Below are 16,813 nucleotides of genomic sequence, written 5' to 3' on the forward strand. Positions count from 1 at the left end.
ATGGTGATTATGTTAACAGGAGTAGATGGAGAAAACAAAACAAAACAAAAAACCAAAAAAAAAAAAACCCAGTAATTTTTAGTTTCATAGGTTTCAACACACCCAGCCATGTGCTATATGCTCAAAATAGGCTTACTGAATTGAATACCAATATATTCCACGGAAATGTGTTCCCTGGCCTCATGGAAACTAGAGAAGAGTAACCAGAATCTTCAAAGAATAGAGAATAAGGAATAATTTTACAGCTAAAAATATGATTTGAGTTCATCTAACTTTGCTGTCTTGCTCATTAAAGAAAATACTTCCTTCATTACATGTTTTCTTTCTCTTTACCCATATTATTTCCCTAATTTTTCATTCTGTAAAGTTCTGATTAATGTAAATAAGTTTAAATGAAGACTCCATGTTTTAAGAAACATAAGAGCCAAGTGGTCTGTGTGTGTGTGTGTGTGTGTGTGTGTGTGAGAGAGAGAGAGAGAGAGAGAGAGAGAGAGAGAGAGAGAGAGAGAGAGACAGAGACAGAGAGAGAGACAGAGAGAGACAGAGAGAGACAGAGACAGAGAGACAGAGACAGAGACAGAGAGAGACAGAGAGACAGAGGGATAGAGAGACAGAGAGACAGAGAAAAACAGGGACAGAGAGACAGAGAGCCTGGTGCATGTTCAAATCTGTGCCCTTCATTTGTCTTCCTGTTGTTCTGCAATGTGTCAGTTTGACATATACTATTTGTAAAATGAAGAGAAAGAGATTTCTAGGGACTTTTTCCTCTTATAACTCATCATGGGATTGTAGGCTTAGGTAAGATTGAGTTTTCATTAGAATCTCTTCCAACAATTCCAGAACTCAAACTAGTAGGCAAGTGTGACCTACTAAGCCCTTGATAAGAAACATGATGATAGGTCTAGCTCAGTGCTGCAACATGGCCTTTTATATATCTGTCATTATTCTAGAATCTTTTCTCCCAGATCTGTTGATATCTCCATTAAGGACACAGGTGAGTGTGATGTGTATGGGCCTATGGCTACCTAATTTCATTTTCTCTTGCTCTTCAACCTTCACAAATGGCTTGTAGGGCTGCATAGATACTTGTAAACTAAATAAGCACTTCACAATCTTTCTCAACCTGTGATCTCCCATTCAATGTTGACATCGTTGCACTGTATCTTTAGTAGCTATTCAATAAAAAGCCACAATGAGCAAGATCTATTCTAAGTTTACCATCTGTTAATTGAATGCATGCTAGAGTAGCAGGACACCAAAAGTCTAAGAGCTACTTGACACTTTATAAGAGGCCAGGCACAAATTCAAACACTTCATAGTGATTTTTTTTTCTAGTACTTGTGGTAACTCTTATAGATCAAAAAATGACCTGCAACACAAGACAAAGTAATGCATATAATAAATGAAAAAGCAAGGGTTAAACCTATACAGTATGTTTCCAATTTATATCAATGCTACTTAGTTGTTTATTTAAATAACGTGAGAGGCAATTATCCTAGTTGGTAGCTGTAGTATTGTCATGGGTATGAATGAGACAATGTATGCAGAGAAACTGGGCAGAGAACTGTGCACACTCAGAAAATGTCACAGGCTCAATGCTATGTAAGTTGTCAACATTGTTATAACATTGTCCTTCATCAGAGGGTGAGCCAGTTGAGGGTGTGTGGCATGGTGCAGGACCCTGACACTGGCATTTTTAATCTTAAAGTCAGTATTTAGGCCTAGGGTATCAGCAGCAGCAGCACCAGCAACAGGAGAATATACAGATGTCCTTGTTTAACTATGGGAACAAGATAATTAAGAGTTGCACTACCATGATCTAGAGAAAAAGACAAAAGTTAAAGAACACAAAGATGGGCCCATCATCAGTCAAGAATAGATGGGGAAGGAGATCAGGTGTTTCTACTGCACCTTTTCATTCACTGACGAACTTTATGATACTAATAGGTTTAGGGAGGAAGGGATCATTGTCTTAAGTTGTGCGCCCACTGGTGACCCCACCATATAGCATTAGATAGTCCAGTCCAGTACTTACACAGCTGGCTCTGGTTAATTACGTGGGTCACAAAACAGCAATAACAACTAAAGGATTTGGGAAAGGAACTATTAGGGATGGAAATGGACTCACAGGAATGGGAGGAAGATAAAATACGGTGTTCGAAGAGAGAGTAATCCTAATATACTTTAAACATCTATAACATTGTCAATAAAATTGATCGAAAATATTTTAGTTAGGCAAATTCCAAGGCACCTATGTGATATCTCCTCATGCCTGGAGGGACTCTCCATTAGAGACACAGGGCTGAACATTTGTACTTGGCCTTTCTCTCATGAGGCTGTGACTTTGGACACAGTCTTTTCACTTGTGGTGATTGTTGGTATTTTCTATGATGCTCATCTTCCAGCCTTGTGAGGGACCAGCTTGCTTGGAAGCTCTTCCACTGTGGGGGCTCAATGGGCTCAATGGTGCACACGATGTACCCATGGACTTCTGACTCTTCAAGAAAGTGAGGAGTTTCCTAAAGATTGTGACTCCAAGCAAACGAACTAAGCCAAAACCAGAGAAGTGAGTAATCATGAAGGCGGAACATCTTAAATATGATGGATGTAGCCCTCACGAACCTCAGTTTACTTACTTTTGGACTAGACATATAAAGGAGTTGATTGGGTAGATATTATTGTACGCCATTATCACGATTTTAGTTAACACTCAAAGTTAAAATGATAATGAAGAAAGGAAAAGGGAGTGTCTTGATTTAGTCTAAATATTTTCCACGTATTTTTTGAGACATTTTCTCTGGCTTTATAAAATTCCATTTTTATGTAGATTTAGAAATTATATATTTATTGCACAGTTATAATTTGATGCTTCAAAACAACATTTAATGGCATTTTGTCTGTCTTGTGTCTTATAAATGGCTAAGAGCCACCTTGGCTTAGGAAGAACATGTTTCTGAGACATCACGCACCTAGTGTTTTCTGTCCATTGGGTCATGTTGTTTTTGTTAGACCATGATGAATTAAGACATTATTAGGGACTGATTTGATAATAGCTATTATTAAAATGTCCATTCGGTTAAAATAACTATTATTTAGGTCCTCTTAGAGTTTAGGATCTCAGAAAAACAACTCCATGCTAGAATGTGGTCATTAAAGTGAATTTTTCTGAAAAAAAAAAAGTTAACAAAAAGAGTTAGTTACATACGGTAGTTGCCACCCTGGATGTTTGAAGGCCACAGAAATAGTCTCTGCCTTACTTAAAAATAAACTGCATTAAGTGGGAGGTAAAATGGGAAGGCTAGCAGAATTGAAAGAAAGCCAACAAGACAGTCCTGGAAAAGAGGCAGCAGTCAAAGGAAGTCACCTCTACTCAGTGCCATACCAGAAGCTTTCAGGTACTATCACACCAGTGGCTTTCTTGAAGCCAAATTTTGGTCAAATTGTTTCTACTATTGTGAGGATTTGAGTTACTGCTTCAAGGTTCAAAGTTCTCTGGATGGGAAGAGCTCCCACTAAGTCATGTGTATGTCACATACAGATTCACTTGCTTTTAGAATATGGAGAGTGTATCTGGCCTCCTATGGCTGGCTTCTAGCTATAGAAACCAATTCAGTGAACAGAACAGTCCCTTCATCAACATGTTGACTATTGGTAATATAAATGTTTCATATCTTTAAATTTAGAATAAGTAAACAGGAAGTTAAATTATTGGTAAAACATGTACAGAGAAGGTTTTTTTTTTAATCAAAGAAACTCAAGCCCAACTCTGAGCCACTTTGTGAACATTTTAATTCACATATACATACATGCATATATATTACCATAAAGTGGCTTCCTGTAGAAAACTGCATAAAAATCTCTACTGCAAGAAATGTTTTTGAAGAATTATTATTTACCTGATAACATATATACACAACTTTCTATACACATAGGCCTCTATTAGTTTTGTCTCTGTGACTTCGGTTCTTTACGGATCTCTCTCTTTGCCACTCAGGCAGTAAGCTCCTGACAGACAGACCATCCTGGCTGCATTTTTTACCACTTAGCCACTGCCCCCCCCCCACACACATGGTATTCCAATGTACTATGTGTGTCTAGATTGTCAGTAAGACCACAGAGTTCACAGAGAAAAGACTTGTACAGTGGGTGGCATAGTGGTGAGTAGTGATGATACCTAGCTAACGGCTAATGAGCGAAGAATCAGAGGTCCTCCATTGCGCCCTCATAGGGCCCAGTGGAGGACTGAGAAGTAACTCTATTTTCTCTCTCTAGCTTCCACATACTGACCCCTCCCATGGTCTTCTTGATTCATTCCCACATCGATGTTCAGAACCAGGCTCCTTGCCTTTCTCTCTGACCCAAGAAGTGGCAAAGCTCCGTCCTTTTCCTATTGACTTGCACTGCCTCTGGCTCTCCAAGGGTAATTTTAGAAAGCAAGGAAGTGTTATCAAAGATGCAGTTTATCTTGGCACAATTCCACAAACACTTGCCCAAAAGCCTACTGAGTAGCTGTAGGTGCTGATGACACAGAACTGTTTCAACCGCAGGGAGCAAATTAATAAGCATCTCATGATCACCTACTGCCTGGAGAGAAGACAAAGCAGTTAGTTCATTCTAAAGTGAGGAAGATATCCTTGATGTTCTCTAAGAGATGAAAAAAGTTGGAGAAGATATAAAAATATCCAAAAAAAAGTTGATACAAGCCTCACACCAAAGTATAAACATCATGTTGAGGAATATGGAATACTTTATATATGTAAATATGAAGAAGAATTATAACCATATCTGTCTATCTATCTATCTATCTATCTATCTATCTATCTATCTATCTATCAAACTTTTATCATCACTCTCCTTATTCAGTTTCATTATTATGCATAGAAAAGAGCACTTGATTTTCATTGTTTGGAAAGAGAAGGGGAACGGGAAGAGTTGGCTGTGGGGTTCATGTGTCCTTTGGAAAAAGATTGTACTGACTACCAGAATTCACTGGGGATAGCAGAGACTATAGAAAACAGCAAGTGAAAATCAAAGAGGCATACAATACAGGAGACTTTAGAGGAAAATTCAAGTAGTCCAGTGTTTTTGGCACCTAGACATGAACTTCAGACAACTACCCACCCCCAAACTGCTCAGTTGGAGACTGAAGGGAAGCACTTAGTCACACTTCCATTAAACCTTTCCCCATTTCTGTTATGCCAGGGAATCAAAGTCAAGGCCTCATATATGCCCTGAGGGTGTTGTGCTCTACACTGAGTTACATCTCTAGCTCTCCATTCTAATTTTATTGACAACCTTCCATAGTCAGAATAACAAGCCCTAATGTAATTCAACACATTTTCCCATATGTCACACAATCTCGCACTTACAACATAGTATGATTGTGATGTGCTATTACACGGTATATGATTATTTTCACTTTCATGTATGTATAAAATGAGAGGTTATGGTATTGGAAAGTCTGGCCAAAAAATGTGTAAGTAGGAGAGGAGTTGCAGGGCTTTGTCTCTCTTAGCCACCAGTCTCTGCTACTCAAAGGGATGGGCCATGTGCAGGAACACAGAGCATGCTGTGAGCATAGTTTCATTCTACCCTAAAACACACACACACACACACACACACACACACACACACACACACACACACCCAAGTAGACAAACATAAAACAAAATAAAAAACTGAAGATCTTGAAGAACATGTTAAAGAAGCAACCCTATGCATAATATTGTGATTACCAGTTATTATGAGTATTACGGGAATTTTTGTCAGAGCGTGCTCTAGAAGGGAGACTGGGAGTAGAAAGGCAAGCTAGCTTACCACAGCAGATGACAGCTAGTCTCTGGCTTGTGGAATGAATTAGCATTATCCAAGTGAAGAGGACAGTGACGAAGGAGAATCTCCCTTGAGCAGGAATCCTCCCATGAGTATTGTTTTGGGCCCAAGGAAGCTGCCTTCCTTCAGTGAAAAGATGAACATATCAGGAGAATGCACATTAAATCAAAAGTAGTTTGTAGAGCCACTGTCGAGATTTTTCATTTTATTCTAAAAGCAATGGGACCCCTGTGAGTTGCATTAAGTAGAGATTTGGCAAGTCTTGCATTTTAGAATGCTCACTTGAAAAATGCTGTTTGTGTGTTTGTTTGTATGTGTATATGTGTATATATGTATGTGTGCACTTGTGTATGTGTTTGTGTGTATGTGAACGTATGTGCATATGTGTATGCGTGAATGTGTATTTGTATAAGTGTGTGTGTTTGTATGTATGTGCATGTGTTGAGTTTGCATATATGTGTGTGTGTATGTATGAGTGTATGTTTATGTGTGTAAATAACTTTAGTAATTGTGGTGACTATAACCACAGTGGTGGCCACAGGAATGGACTGAAGCACAAAAACTGACCAGGTAATTTACAAATAGAATCCACAGGATCTGGCAACTCTTTGTACATGGAAGTGGGAAAGCTGGGTTTGCCTGATATGAACCCTAAACTTCAAAACTATCTGGAACAAAAGTTGGTAAAGCTTTTTTTTTTCAGGAAAATTTTAGGAGTAAATATTCTGGGCTCTTGCCAAATGGTCTCTTGCAATCATGGGGTTCTATGGCTATGGTGCCAAAGCAGCCACAGATGTCTATATGACAGACCTGGCTGTGTTCCTCTGAAACTGTTTTCAAACACAGGAAACTGGCCAGATGCAGCCCATGAGCTCTGATTGGCTAACTCAGTCTAGAAAGTGTGAGGAAAACTGACATTTGGCAATACTGGGCAAGGCAGGCGACTGGCCACATGCTAGATGTCTTCCTCATGGCGGCACTGTGCAGGTCCTTCACTGGAGAGGCTAGTTTGCATCCCACCATTGTTAGTGTCCCCTTTCCATGAGTGCACATCGAGGAAGTGCAAATGCTAGTGTTCACTTCTGATATTTAGTTTACAAGATCTTCCTACTACCCCATGCTGTCTTCTATCTCCCCCCCCCCCGGCACTGCCCCCCCTCCGCTACAACCCCTAGACAATGGCAAACATTTATTTTGTAAGATTTTTTTCACTTTTACAAAAGGATTTTTCCCAGAATATTGCTTTTTTAAAAATCCACACATAAAAGGACAGCGAGCCACTACAGAAGTCATCACTGCCTTTGTTCAGTACAATAGAGTTTGTATTGCTTTGTCCAGTGTCTACAAAGTAGGGCATAGAAGGTTTGTTTTCAAGAAATTAGCATCATATTTTCCTCTCTGTTTTTTCAACTCCCAACACAATTTTATCTTGGGGATAAACAGTGTTATTTTCATTGCTTCCACTGGAGCGCCACATCCAACATTTTCTATTAAAATTTAAATAAGCCACTTCAGAGACAGATGAAGATGTGAATCTAAAATGAGCTGATTCACTAGAATTTGTTCCTGAGAATATGCTATTTGCTCTTATAGCTTATGCAATTGGGTTTCATAATAGAAGCTTTAAAGTGGGCCAGCATCATGCCGCTACAGTCATTTTATCCATCTTCCCCACCTAGAATAGCCAGTTGCAAAGGGAGAAAGGAAAAGTACAAACTCTCCCCACCGTCCATCCTGTGGAGACCTAATTATTATTCTAGAAAATTGCTGGAAGCTGACACTGTTTTGAAGACATATTGGGTTCTGTTTGTGATCTCCAGGTAGTCACACTGCAACATGGAATCATGTTGTCCAAATTTCTCTCTGTTTTTCCATCGTAAGAAACAGTTCTTGCCAAGGTTGGGGTGCATGCGTGGAGTGAGGTGTAGGGCACAAATCAGAGATGAGAGAGTGCAAGATAGGATGCGTGCTGAGGAATAACAAAGACACAGTGAAACTTCAGTTTGTCAAAGTCCCAAGAGGAGAGGCTAGATTGATGCCGGTAAGAAGGTCTAAAATTAGGGCCACTAGGTAAATGATGTCAGGAATATTTATGTCAGGAAACTACTGAAGGAGAAGGATAGAGCAGCAGCTTTTCAGAGAAGGGTATCATCCAAGTTGTGTTCTTTACCAACCATTTCTAAGAAAGGATGGTTTTTTTCTTGGTTGAATGATGATAAACATAGTGCTCTTTCTGTGTACACAGCCTTCCTTTCTACAGTGCCAGCAGCCTATGGCCAACTACTGCCTGAAAATATTAGATGGAAATTTTCAGAAAATAAACACATCTTACCCTTTAAATTGCAAGTTAGGCTAGAGAGATAGCTCAGCAGTTAAGATTACTTGCTGCTTGTCTGAGTCACTGTTCCATTGCTGTGAAGAGAGACACCATGACAAAGGCAATTTTTGTAAAAGAAAACGTTTCACTGGGGCTTCCTTACAGTTTCAGAAGTTGGCCCATTATCGTCCTGGTGGAGAGCATGGTGGCGTGCAGACAGACAGGGTGGACTGGGCCTAGAGTGGGCTGTTGAAATCTCAAAACCCACATCCAGTGAGTGACACATGTCCTTCAAGAAGACCACACCTCCTGTTCCTTCTAATCCTATCAAAGGGTTTTGCTCCCTGATGACTAAGCATTCAAATATATGAGCCTACGGGGACCATTCCTATTTTAAACACCACATTCCATTCCCTGGCCTCATATAAAAAAACAATGGGGCCAGGGAATGGAATGTGGTATTTTAAATTCATAACTACATTCAGTACTTCTTCAAAAGTCCCCACGGTCTATCATAGTCTCACCACTGTATAAGAAGTCCAAAGTTAAAACTCTGTGAGACTTGTGGCAGCCTCTTAACTTTAACACCCTTTAAAACAAAGTCAAAAAGAAGATCACACTCTTCCAACATGCAGTGCCACAGACAAGACATTAAAGTTCCAAAAGGGAAGGGAGGGAGCTTACTGAGGAAATTCCAGACTAAAGCAAGACCAGAACCCACCAGGGAAAATGCCAGACTCTGCATCTCCACGTCAGGTGTCAAGACTCCTCAGTTCTCCAGTCTTTTCATCCTTGTTGACTACAGCACGTTTTTCCATTTTGGTCAGGTTTCATACCATGCCTGTAGCTTTCCTTGGTAGGTGTCCCACAATTCTGGCATCTCCAACACCTTGGGGTCTCTAACACAATCTAATGGCCTCTTTTGGCCTCCATGCAAGGACACCTCTGATACATGCCAGGCGTCAGCTGCTCTCCTTACTTGCAGAGGGAGATTCCACAGCCCTTTCTTGACTCTAAAGTCAGAATCACATGGCTGAAACTGCCAAGTTCTGTTGCTAGATAGGGCTGGAACTTGGCAGCCCCCTTCTTCAACTACATCTGAATCAGCTTTCTGTTGTTGATGATTCCCTTTTCTGCTTAAGCTTTCCTTTAATTCCATTTCACAAAGCTAAGTATGGTGGGGTCTTACCCTGAGGTCATCACTCCCTTTCTGCCTTTATTCCATCCAGCAGCAGGCTTTTCTTTAAGCTTTTTTATCTCTTTGAGCATAGGACTTGGCTGCAGTAGCTCCTTCTCTGGTTGCTCCTTTTTCCTTTCACTGAACATTTTGTATTTATCTTATTCTAGTTTGCTCCTTTTCATTTTAGCTCTGTATAAGAATGAGTACTAGTAACCACATGACAGTCAATACTAGGCTGTCTTGAAATGTCTACAAAAGCCATTATAAATACATGTGATTGCGGCCTTAGCCAACCTACCTCTTAGCAGTGCCCAGTGTTTCTTATAATTCCTCCTGGAGTTTGTAAAGAGATACATTTGTGTGTGTGTGTGTGTGTGTGTGTGTGTGTGTGTGTGTGTGTGTGTTTTCAATTTAGGCATATATATATACACACACACACATGTACACATACACACGCGCACACACGCACACATGACTTTCATTGATTAAGGATATGATAGTACAAGTGTATAATTGCTAGTGTTCACCTCTTCGGCCTGTTTTTCTTCTCTGTTCCTATGACATATGACAATCTGTCAATGACAATGACCTCTCAACCCACCACTACCATCACATTAACATACAGAATAATTAATAAGTGATTTATTGCTGTTGCACTTTACTGCAGGCATAAGGGCCTATCCTGACTGCTGAGAGAGCAAACAACTAATGACTCCTCACTATATTCTAATGGCATATGCAGTGTTTTCCACAGTTGTTCATATGCTTGTGCACTGGAGCAGCCCTAAACATCCTAGGAAAAACAAATGCATCAGCACCATAGCGACATATAAGGTTACAGAAGCCTTGTTCCTCCTTGCTTCATTTTGGTGTAGGAGACTCACCGATGTGATGTATTATTGGAAAGATAATACATGTTGGGAAACTCAGGAGCAAAATGCTTCTCCACTATCCATGGCTGGAGATGAGACAAGTCACTCAGAACAGGTCAACCAGAGCCTTTTAGAGTGGGCAGAAAGGAAAAGGGGGTTAAAATGCTGCCAGCATCTTGTATGCGTGTTTGTGTAGCAAAGTCTGAAAATACCCCGATTCATCATTAAAGTGTGGTTCTGCCCTTTGGCTAATAATCTAAAAGCAAACTTGGAAGTGGAGTAAGGAGAGAGACATCACCTTGCTGTAATGCAGGAATGGTAAACTTGGGGGAAGCTGCCAGAGTGCTACCTCCTTATCTTTAAAACAAAACCCTAAAGAAAGAAAGTTTCCCCGACCTAGTTAGGGGAACAATTGGGATTAAGAAAAATAAGTAAGGATGATCTAAGAAAGATGCTTGTCTTGCAGCCAATGTGCTGGTCATAGAAATATGACTTGAATGGCCATGAAAAGGCTAACTTATTACAAAGAGACTTAGTGAACTTGTCCCATTCTCAAGATTGATGGTAGTCAAAGTCTGTCCTGGGCAGCAGGTGTCCTATAGAACTGGCTAGTCAAAGACTGACCTGGGGAGCATGCCTTATTAAACCTGGACAGAGAAACTGTTAGGGAAAAACTTAGGGCCAGTGATTTTTTATCTCAGTATCAAAAGACACTTTGAAGATTTCTGGAGGAGAAAGTTAATCAACAACAGCCTCATCTATCCATAAACACTAGGAGCTATAGTAATGATTGACCTGGCATGATATGCCCATGGGTACAATAGTGGCAATAATGTTGTAGGGATAACCAACTGTTTTCTGATTAAATTTAAGACTATTTCCACAGGATGAAACTCATGTCTGGTACTATAAGTCTTTTTAAGAACCCATGGTTGGGGGAGCTCATAGGCCTAGGGGTAAATTTTTATTTTCCTAACTGGACATAGTATCAAACTGTCTCCCAATTGTTTATGTTTGTATCTGTAGAGTAATGCAGATACTAGTTCTCATGAGAGGAGCATCTTTGTGTAGTGCATGACTGTTAATGCAGAGACCTACAACTGGTCAAAATGCAGCAAGGTTTCTGTGAAGTGTTCAGACATAAACAAGACACATACCTCTCTGCACAAGTCTCAGGTAACATCATGGAAGGAGGGGGGTAAAAGGAATGTAAGAGCCAGATGTTGAGGAGGATGGAGAAAGACAATATCTTCTGCACATGACAGAAATACTGTGCTTATGGACTCATGACAGCTGTTGTTGCCAGTCAGCATTCCAGCATGTTAGGGATGGTCATATGAGCCCCTTCCCTAGCTGAGGAAACTATTGACAATTACCTGATGGCTGATAAGGGATGATGAGTACATTTATTTACAGGTGTGGTCCATGATAGGTTGACTGTGCTCTTAGAATAGATGGCCCCACATTCATTTGCATAGATGCAGCACTGAGTGGAGCCACTAGGTTATTTTAAAAAGGAGAGAGAAGACATGAAGTTGGGATAAAGATGTGAGGGAGGAGCTGGAGGAAGGCCATGGGTGTGAATGTGATTGAAATAAATTGTATGCATGCGTGAGATTCTCAAAGATAAATATTTTTAAAAAATCATCTCAAGACCTTTGCATGCCTGGCTCCTTCTCATCACTCAGGTCTCTCCTAAAATGTCATCTATTTAGGTGTCACTTAGATATTTTAAAAATGAATATAGCCTTATTATTTTCCATCAGTTAATCTGTTACCTTCCCCCAGATTTCATTACTACTTGATATTTTCTTGCTGTTTTTCGTCTTCTCTGTCCTTTGTGAAATGTAAGTGCTTTGAAAGTAGTTGTCTTCTTCTACAAAACACTTCTGATGACTGTCACACCATGTGATATACAACACAAGCTCAATAAACTCATTGAGTGGATGAACTAACAACTTATCAGTGAACAGGAGTTTGTGTCGATTAGTAGAGTGAAATGGCAGCTTTAAAGGAATGCTAAGGTGATGATAGCCCAGCAAGAGCAGCAGGCACAAGTGTGTGGGACACCTGGTCTCACTCTCGACCATGGGTCAGAACAAGAAAACAGGTTAAGCTTAGTATGTTGCTTTGGGTATATTTAGCTTCACCCATGCTGGACTTTGTGTGTGTGTGTGTGTGTGTGTGTGTGTGTGTGTGTGTGTGTGTTGAGGGTAATGCGGTACAGAATACATGCTGAATTAACTTTTGTATTTCAGCCTCCTTTCACATCTACTTGCTCTGCAAACAGAAGACCCGAGTTTCAACTCCCAGAACATATGTAAAGAGCTGATACAACCATACTCATCTCTGTGAACCCAACACTGGGGTAGACAAAAGACAGAACTTTCTGGCTGCCAGTCTAGCTGCAATTTCAGTGAAAGACTCTTTCTTAAGAGAATGTGGCGCAGGACCCCGGATGTTTTTTTCTGGCCTTCATGCATCTACATAGAGGTATGCATAGCAACACATATATGTACATATGCTTCACCAAAAAAAAACCCCACTGTAACACATGTGTATACGGTGCACACACTCAGAAGGGAGAAGGGGGAAAGGAGGGATAGGAAGAGGGAGGGAAGGAGGGAGAGACAGAGAGACAGAGACAGACAGAGAGAAAGAGAGAGGGGTGGTAGACTGAGCACTGATGTGCACAGGGAAGAATTCATGAGATGACCGCACAGATCAGGGTCGTTGCCACCAGAATCTGGAACAGATACATGGCAAAGAGATTCTTTTCCGGTATTGAAAAGGTAGTAAAACTGATAACACCTTGACATGGATGTGTAGCTCATCCAAGATATGATCTGGTACATTGTCTACTCTCTCTCAATAATATACCATCTAGAGACAGGATATAGGATTTAATCTTCTCAGGGTTCAGAACATGTTATTGCCGTACAGGTTCCTTGTCTTGCCACTTCTATTTGATGCTTTCAGAGTTATATCATTTTGTCATCTTTTGGGCATCCTGAAGTCCTCTGTCCACAAAAAAAGAGCTTCTTCTCTTCTCTGCCTCCTGGTAGAAGCCTTGGCTGAGGCCTTTCTCCCATTCAGTTGTGTTTTGTCTTTGTTTACAAGAGTGTCTTTTGGTCTAGACTGAACATTTACAGTGGAAATAACTTCTTACCTCTTACCCTCCAGCATCAAGCTTGAGACTGTAGCTTATAAGAGCCAACATTCCTCCCCCACCATATGACCATAGCCTATCAGGTCTCATCAGGATGGTCTGCTTCCCCTTCCTCTGTATGCCTCTCCACCAAAGAGAAGATCAAATGGAAGGCACCAGAGTTCATGACAGAGGTAGTCCCACTCTCCCACAATGGTGGAAAATGAGCTGCCCATTGGCTAGATCTGAAAAGGGGTCTAGGTTTACTGCATGCACAACCCTTGGTTGTTTTAACAGTTTGTGCAGGCCCTCCCTGGGCCCCCTTCTCTCAGAGGTCTACAGGAAAGGAATAAGGCAGAAGGTGGAGGGAGGGTAGGAACAGGAAGATACAAGCAAAGGGATAACATTCAGGATCTAATCTAAGCAAATAATATAATAATAATAATAATAATAATAATAATAATAATAATAATAATAATAATAATAATAATAAAAAGAGCCCAACATTCCCTGTTAAAATGCTACTGAGGAGCTGTGTCCACACACCAGTGAGAAGGAATTCTTATTACTTGTGTTTATTCTGGTGCTAATTTTCTGGGAAATTGAGGGCAAGTTGATTGATCTCCCAGGCCTGTGTCTTCTTTTTTATAGTGAGGTCAGCCAGATGGTCTCTAAATGGCTCAATGCCATTCAAGGGCATCTTCTTATAAGGATATTCTTTTTCTTTTTCTCTTTCTAGGTAGGGTCTCATTTCCCAACTTTATATCCTAGCTGATGAAGAACTTATTCTATAGGCCAGGATGGCTTTGAACTCTTGGATGATCTGACTGCTTCTGCTTCCTGAGCAGCAGGGTTGAAGGTATATGCCATCATGCCCAAGAAAGGATATTTTCTTCTTCTTCTTCTTCTTCTTCTTCTTCTTCTTCTTCTTCTTCTTCTTCTTCTTCTTCTTCCTCTTTTTGTAGTATTCTCCAAACAACCACAAATGAAATTATAAATACTAGGTGGAAGAATATCTTAGTATAGGTTTCTCTTGCTGTGATGAAAGACCATGACCAAAGCAATGTGGGGGAGAAAGGAGTTTATTTGGCTTAGGCTTCCATATCACTATTCGTTATCCAAGAAGTGAGGACAGGAACTCAAACAGGGCAGGAACCTGGAGGCAGGAACTAAAGCAGAGGCCATGGAGGGTGCTGCTTACTGGCTTGCTCCAATGTTTTGCAGCCTACTTTCTTATAGAATCTAGGACCATCAGCCCAGTGATAGCACCACACATAGTGGACTGGGCCTTTTCCTATTAATCACTCATGAAGAAAATTCCCTGTAGGCCGATCTTATGGTGGCATTTTCTCAATTGAGGCTCCTTCCTCTCAGATGACTTTAGCTTGTTGACATAAAACTAGCCCACACAGAAAATTAAGGCAGATTTAAGTTGAAGCATATTTTTGGTTTCTTGCCCAAGTTCCCCAATGTCCCTGTCTAGCAAGGCTGGTTGGAGCCATAGCTGTACAGGTGCTAGAGTTACAGTTTTAAACTGACTACATCTTTAGAACCAGCTGATTTATTTAGGGTTCTAAGCAAATGTATGGCAAGGATCTCAGGGTAAGTTAGGGAGAAGACTAAGTGGGAAATAGAATTGCACCCAGTAAGATACCTCTACACCCTGGCTTGGCAAATACTGCTGGCCACTTTGTAGAAGGCTGCATGGCTGATCTACCCTTTGCCCTATCTCCCCTTCTCTCAGTTCTTGCAATCTTCCTTATGCAGTGAAATGCTTGCTTGGCAAGTTGTTTCTCCGTTGTTGGCCCACATGAGCATTCAGTCATTAGTGGAGTGACAGGTTGGATTGCTGGTAAACTTGATTTTGTGACAGAAGACAGAAATCACCATTTCAGCAATGGTGCCAGATTGTATTGGTGACTGACAAAATTTCACATGGGAAAATCTTGGCTAGTTTTGCCTTTAGTGAAAACTCCCTTACCTTTGACACTATTCCTTGAGAGATTCATATCTTCACAGCCTGGGGGCAGTCAAAGAAATTCTTACCATGCTCTGTGAGTAACTAGACAGGGCTCTGCTCAAAGCACATAGGCATGTTTTTGCTTTGTTCTGTTTCACTTGTATTTAAATATTTGCCTCATAACTGTCTGGTTCATACAAATTATTTTGTCTCCACAATGCATGCTGTAAGATGGTATAGCAATACCTTATTAACTTTGACATTTTATTTTATACAAAGTCCCATTCATTGTTCTCAACTGAAGCCTTCTTCTCAATAGTATTACTTCTAGCTCAAGGATGTGCAATTCATTTAAATATGATTGTGAGTTGAGTGTAATCTTACAAAGAAAAAATATCTCATTAACTTTAATATGGAGAAATCTGTATTAAATTCTATTACCATAAGTCTGGTCAAAGAAGCTATGGAATGTTTAAAGAGTCTGGTTTAAGTAATTTCAATATCAGGCCATTGGAGACTGAAAGCTCATGTGGGCCAACAAAGGAGACACACAACTTGCCAGTTAAGCATTTCGTTGCTTGAGTGTCTCTTCAAGCAAGTTTAGCAGACATGAACTTTGGAGAGAAGAAAGAAGATGTACATAGGCCACAAAGAAGCATGAATCTAGAAGGCAGAGAGCTCCCTACCATGGATGCCAAAAGCTTCTCCAACAGTGGTCCCTCAAGAACTCCAGAAGAGCATTTCTGAAAAGCAGCAGAGGGCAGGAGGTTCCGTCGTGGGTAGATGGAGGGTGTAGCAGTGAACTCAGATTTGTGGACAACCAGGGCACTGTATCATTGTAAAAAAATAATAGTTAAGTGCTGCTGTCTTCTTAAGACGTGGTCAAGTTGGCCCCTTATAGATGTTAAAATACTTATTAACAGATGGGAAATTAAGACTCAACAAAGAGAAGTGATTTAACCAAGACATTTCACAAGCAGATATTTAAATCCAGGCCTGCTTTACCCAGAGCCTAATGTTTTTCTGTTCTGCTGTTTCTAAACTGTGGTCATACAGTTGCCATTTCGAGATGAAAACTCATCCCCTGTATGTAGGTTATGCCCTACTGCCTGAGGCCACACTGCTAGGAAGTTCTTCTTGTGGAAAGGCAGTTACAGAGAAGGTTACTCAATGAACCAGCGTATAAACTCATGGGCAGGTACATGCACCTGGTCCCTCATGATTTACTACCTACATGTTCCACATGAGGTCCAGCATCTTCCAGGAGCTACAGAGGCCCCTTGGAAAGAAGGAACAGAGATCCTAGTTCATTATTTGACACTAGCAAAGTTTAAGGCCTCTCTGGCTCCAGTTACTCCAATGATAAAATGATGGAGATGGTACATAGTCAATAGAGAACTGCTTGTCAACTTGTGTTAGGTTTCTAGGTATCAGAATGGACCAAAGCATGAACTAGTGTCAGTCCTGTTTCAAAGAAATATATGGTACGCTGAGGATTGGCACA

The 16,813-nt window shown here is 40.6% G+C and overlaps 1 protein-coding gene across 5 annotated transcripts in view; it reads left to right on the forward strand.

Moving 5' to 3' along the window:
• Positions 1-16,813, forward strand: part of LOC311607819 (uncharacterized protein) — a 180,715-nt gene that overhangs the window by 88,285 nt on the left and 75,617 nt on the right. Inside the window, exon 4 of one of the 5 annotated variants that reach the window (XR_014782755.1) lies at positions 2,406-2,566. The exons of 3 other annotated variants lie outside the window; for them this stretch is intronic. The gene's annotated coding sequence lies outside the window, so the exon portion shown is untranslated. Of the gene's footprint in view, positions 1-2,405; positions 2,567-12,459; positions 12,695-16,813 lie in introns of all 5 variants that reach the window. One more of the 5 variants, XR_014782756.1, reaches the window with a different exon arrangement.

Source organism: Acomys minous (genome assembly GCF_964271855.1).
Source record: "Acomys minous genome assembly, chromosome: 10".
In the NCBI taxonomy this organism is placed as follows: domain Eukaryota; kingdom Metazoa; phylum Chordata; class Mammalia; order Rodentia; family Muridae; genus Acomys; species Acomys minous.